The 6,007-nt window shown below is 39.8% G+C and overlaps 1 protein-coding gene across 4 annotated transcripts in view; it reads right to left on the bottom strand.

Annotated features, from left to right (window-relative positions):
- LOC128331648 (uncharacterized) overlaps positions 1-6,007 on the bottom strand; it is a 56,374-nt gene that overhangs the window by 33,470 nt on the left and 16,897 nt on the right. The gene's annotated exons all lie outside the window — the stretch shown is intronic.

Raw genomic sequence — 6,007 nt, 5'->3', positions numbered from 1 at the left:
TTATAATTAATTACCATAGCTTTGTAACTTGTTAGATTAGATTTTAATGATGCTATTTTTATAGCTTCTTAGCTTTATTATGTCATACTTTGCAGTTGTAGATTTTATAGTTTTATAATTTTACAGTCTTATAATTTTACAGTTTGTGATTTGCTTTTATGCTATTATGACATATACCTTTCTGTCTTGTTCTTATGCTGGCCTAAGACTGTAATAAAGATGGTTGATTGAAGCATAATAGTTGGTTGGATGTTGTAGACATATCCAAGATATAGCGTCACACAAACTCTCTATAGTGTACTTTAATAATCAGTCTCATGTCTCTATTCATCACTTTTCCTTTTAATGATTTCTGTTTCAATGGGTGGATGGGAATTCTCCTCCACTTGACCCATCATTTCTATCACAGGCAAGTATTTTCCCTTTCATGTTCTAAACATGTTCTTATTTCAGGTTTATATACCTCATTAAAGGGGGTTCCAGAGTTTAGTTTGCTGTTCTTAGCTTATGGCACTCTCATTTCATACATCAAGCACTGAGTGTTGTGCCTTTATGCAAATGTATGTGCAACTGTACAGCTTGTAGTCTGTTTGCATTTTTGTTAGCTACTGTATATGTGTGTGATGAATGGCGATGCTCATCTTTTTTAATTACTTCACTTCTTCCAGGGCTGAGTCCTGGTGCTCATGATCTAGTCCCCAAAGACTGCCTACCTTTTGCAGAAGTTACCAATTAAAATGCATCTGTACCTTTGATGGCTGATTTCTGCCATCAAAAACAGTCTTTAGTGTTGAGCCTTAGCTCTAGTTAATTTTTACATTTACTACTACTACATTTTACATTTGAAATGGTTAAGGGCTTTACATTTTCAAAAAGAACAATAACCAATTCCTGACCATTCCAATGTGAACCCTTAAAGGAAGCTTTGCACTTGCTTTCTCCAAGAGGTCTGGAATCGCACTCTGACTACTATGAAAGCAAAGTTCAGTGTCCAGCGTGACATGGTTGCTGTTGACATTATGTTGTCAGGAGGGCCTTTGGCAGTAAGTATCTATAGCTGCTGTCCCTGATGCTCCCACACTGGTTAAGCAGAGGCATCTAAGAGTAAGAGAGGAAAATTTCATGCCATTTACCCTCTGCATTTGTTCCCTTAAAATGTAAATATAAGTTTTCCGTAAAAATTAAATATAAGCCAATGCATGAAGTGGCCCTGCCTGTTTTCATGCCCCTGAGAAAGATGGTGTACAAGGAGAGGTGGTGACAAAAGCTAAGGGCAATTACCAGGCCTCATTAGAAAGATGTTTTGACCAGATCAGATCACACTTTTTGTCAATGATTAAATACCAGAATCTTAAGCATGTACTCACACTCCTAAGTAGGAATAAATTATCTTCTTGGTCTCCAACCAGAAATACAGATGTTCTTGGCTTGGTTTACATAGTTAACAGAGTATGGGGAACAAATTCCTCAGTCCCTTGTAGAGGCTGGATAAAATGAAGGAAAGACTATGGAGAGTGAGATTTGAGAGGACAGGCCCAGACTTCTATAAATTCTCCCTTGCCTTCTGAACCAGAAAATATTGAGAAGATATTCTGGCTCATATGGAAGTAGAGAACTGAAGTGGAAGAAAACGAAAAGAATGGATCAAAGTACATATTTGTGGTAATTGGCAGATAGCCGGGAGCAACCCTTCCATGAGCCGAGGTGAGGCAGTAGTCTCAGGCAGCAGATTATTGGGGTGCTGGTGAAGTGGAAAGATGTCCTCCTGCCCCTGCTTTTAAAAAATAAGGAAAGAGGGTGCACTCATGTGCACAGAGGTCTTGAGCCACCACTGCAGATAGCTGCTTCATACAGGGCTGGAAGAAATGTGCTTATGAGAGGACAACCACCTCCCACAGGTTGCTCCCACTATATAGTTATAAAACTCCAGGTGACAATTCTGTACATCTGACAATTTGTCAACATTTAATTACGGAGCTGTGATTAAACACACATACACATTCATCTATTAATTGTGTTAAGAGACACATAAAATGTATTAATTGTAGATAATTAATTGTAGGTAAATGTGGGTTACCTAGTTAGGGATAGGGTAAAGGCTTGACAACACAAACATACATGTCATTGAGGTCTTGAGTAGTTGAGATATATGGGGACGATTATACTGTACTATTTCAACTTCACCCAAAGCGTGCTGTATTCTCGGAAGTGGCTGCCAGAGCCTCAGCTACTACTGAAAGTGAAAGTGCAGGAAACTCCCAAGCGGCTGTCTAGAGCACCGAAGCGCAGACAGCTATTCTGAATATTGCTTCCTGCATAGCACTGCATCAGAACATACAGGATTTGTGGCAACTGTCTTCAAACTGCGAAGGAAGATGACTCTCTAAATGTAGTCTCTCTTTCTTTTCAGTGACAGAAATGCACCCACCCTTTCATTCCACTGGTGGTGGTTTTCAAAGAAGGCAACTGTTCCATTGAAGCGGCAGTCTCTGGATGTTCCAAGTATTAATCATTTCTGAAGAACTTTCCACTTGTTAATCATTTCTGTAGAACTTTTTCAATCGGCAAAGTGCTTTCAAATACTTATCTTTCTCTTTTAAGCATCGTTGCAGAGAGGGCATGCCCAGGAAAAACTCCAGCATACATATATTACAATTTATCTTTCCAGAAGACTGCTGGGCTGGATAGTATTAGAATTTTCTGTTTGGAAGCAAAACTGTGTTGAAAGAGATAGCCCATCATTATCCGGAGATCTATGGGAAAGTCTATGGAACAGACCAGAAGAAAGGATGGTGGCAGGCTGTTCCATTATGTCACTCTGTCTTTGTGTGAGATGAATGAAAGAAGAGGACTCTTCTTACTGAAAGCCCCAAGAATGAAAACCTGGTCCCCACTCCACTTCCAACCAAAAATATGCATAACTAAGGTGTTTTTTGCTTGGTTGTTGCAAAAAAATCTAAACTACCACTCTCAAGGAACTGGTTCTGTTGCAAGGAAATCACATTTTCACAACACAATATTTACTCTCTGGGAAAATGTGCATTTTCTCACATCTATTAGAATAATGTTTGCGTAGCCTGTGGTGCAAGTTTGGAATGTGCACGGAACTGGGTGGGGGAAGTTCAAAGGTGTGGGGGGGTTGACTTTAAGGGTGGAGGAGGGTGCACTTGCCTCTCCCTCCACTTTCCCAGCGCTCCATTACAAACCGGCCTGGCGGGCCGGCAGCACATGCACTGTGTACTTCCACTTACTTCTGGTCCAAGGAGCAGTCCGAGGAGTGGACGAGGTGGCAGGGAGTTACGCTGCTGTCCTGCCGGACCAGTCTGCAATGGAGCAGTGGCGAGGGGAAAGCGAAGGGAGGGGTAAGTGCACCCTCCCCTGCCCTTAAAGTCACCCCCCCGCCTTCGAACTGGCAGAACTGCTGGTCATTCAAACCCATAAAGGGCCTCCAAACCGGTTCCGTGCACATCCCAAGTGCAAGTGTTATAGGCAACTATTGATTAATGATTGTGACATCCCTAATGGCCAACAACATAACTCACTCAATTGTGGGAATGCTCATTTGTCAAATTAAACTAACAAAGCTTAAGAGCCAGGTATTTTCAGTGTATACTCCACCCCTTGAAAGGACTGGGCATATCCATAGTTTGTGGGAGGGCTGCACATATAACCAGATATAGTTGAGATCTTATTTGCAGAATAATATATATAAGCTCTCACATTTATCCTAGAGGATCTGGTTGGTTTCCGTTCTAACTCACTGCATCTCAGCATTAAAGTACCATTATTAGTGCTGCTGAAAGGTTAAATAGAGCAGCCAGTCTGCTTAGGACCACACAGGAAACTGTCTGAGTGGGCAAGACACTCAGCAGTGGCACCTATACCATCCCCAGAGAAATACACCAATTTTAATATCTCTAACACACAGGTTGATCTGAAATATCTTCCCTCCCACTGCATTTGGGTAGAGCTGGCTATGTTAATAAGTAGTGAGAGCAAAGCACTCTGCAGGTACTCAGAAACACTCTAATTGTTACTTATTCAAAAGCTGAACCCTGGTATTGAAAATAGGGATGAGCCCTGCCTTAGATTAAACTCTACAGCCATTGCCATGGGGAGAAATACAATCATCTGCCCCCACAGAGATCAGTGTTTCCCCTAATTATTTGTCTGCAGAATCCTGGAAGTATTTAATTATTCCCTATTCTGTAATAATAATCCCTGCTAACTGGGCAAAGAGGCACCTTTCAAGTGGCTGTTCTCTTCTATTTAACAGGAGAAGAACAACGCTCCCTAACAACCTAACAGCCTTTTCCAGTGACTGTTGCTTGCTTATATTCCTCTTCTTATTTATTTATTTATTTTATTTTTATTAAATAGTGAGCCTCTTTGCAATAGGGAACCATTTTTAATATCTCCACGATGTAATTATTAATATGTATTTATTTCAAATATGTATGCTGCACCCCTCCAGCGCGTTACTGCTTGGGGCAGCTCACAAAATTAAAACAGATAATTTATTAATTTTATATATTTTTAATATTTTAATAGAAATTATCTAAAACAAGATGTTATACATGTTGGTGATTTGTGAAGTGTCTTACAAATCTTTTTGTATTAATTCTCACAAATAACCCCTGTGGTATTCAATCCCATGGTTAAAAACAGTCATCTGTGGCAAATAATCTCTTCCAGAGGACTGAACAAGATAAGCTTTACAAAAAGTGTTTGTTTTAATTTTCAGTCATAAATGACTATCAAGTAATATGGGGCAAGCAGACTAGTAAAGAGTTCTGTGGGCTTGTAACTTTTGTGGGCTTATTTGCAAACTGGCTTACTTCCAGAGAGAACTGTAGCTAAATGAAATAGCAACATGCCCAAGGCTCTATACTGAGTATGTGATAAAGAAGTTGATGATGTGATCACCTGGTACAAAAGGCAAATATCCCTTTAGGATGCATCAACAGGAGCATCATATCAAAGTTGTCGGAAGCAAGGCACTGCTTTACTCAGCACTGTTAAGATTCCATTGGGAGAACTGTGTTCAGTTTTGAGCATCAAGAAAATTACTGACCAATTATGAGGCATTCAGAGGAGTGTGAAGAAAATGATCAAGATTCTAGGACACAATTAATATGAGGAAAGGCAGGAAGAGTTATAACTGTGTATGCTGACAAGGAAAAAGTGTGGAAAAACCTTCTATTTATGCCTTATTTACTTTAAAAGAAGGATACCATTGGATAACAAAGCATTAAGAGATACAATCTCACCTCCTAGATTTGCTGGATCTCTGATCCGTCCTTCAAATAAACTACTCAGACTCAAGCAGCTAAAAAACCCAGCGATATAAACAGATATGGGGAAGAGCAAATGAAAACCAGCAATAAATTGGACTATGACTGATATCTGGAATGAATGATTCTTGAAACAAACTACCTCATCTTAATTAAAATATAAAATGAACTCTCACTAAAAATAGGGTCTCTTCACACAATCAATATATTGTCAGTTCAGTGGTAATCTGAGATCTTCACTGCATGTATGCTCCTACAGAGCATGTTGTGTGAACCCAGGCTTTTTTAGCGATCTCCAGATGCAAAATAGGTATGACACTTGCACTGTAGAGTATGAGTGTCAAAATAATGTTCTTTTCGCTAAAACAAGTATTCTGCAGTGCATTTCTACAAAGACAATAAAGGCATCTGTGTAACACAGTCGATCTACAGTAAATTGCTGCTATAGAATCTCCCTCACCATCCTTCTACTCAATCCTAGGACAGTCCTAGGAGAGAGAAATTGAAAGTGGTATCACCTTACGTTCCCCTCTCCACCACTCCATCAATCAGATCAGGAAAGAAAAGAATTGCCAATGAACACAAGCCCCAATTACAGAATCCCTCACAGGGTATGTAGATCCCTTATGGGGTATGTAGATTCTTCTTTCATTGCTTATTTCCCCAAATTAGATTATTCTTTCATTGCTTATTTTCCCAAATTCTGGGACTCA

This window comes from Hemicordylus capensis, chromosome 6, assembly GCF_027244095.1.
Source record: "Hemicordylus capensis ecotype Gifberg chromosome 6, rHemCap1.1.pri, whole genome shotgun sequence".
Lineage (NCBI taxonomy): Eukaryota > Metazoa > Chordata > Lepidosauria > Squamata > Cordylidae > Hemicordylus > Hemicordylus capensis.
Note: the sequence above shows the minus strand (reverse complement) of the source record. Positions and strands in the feature narration are given on the sequence as shown.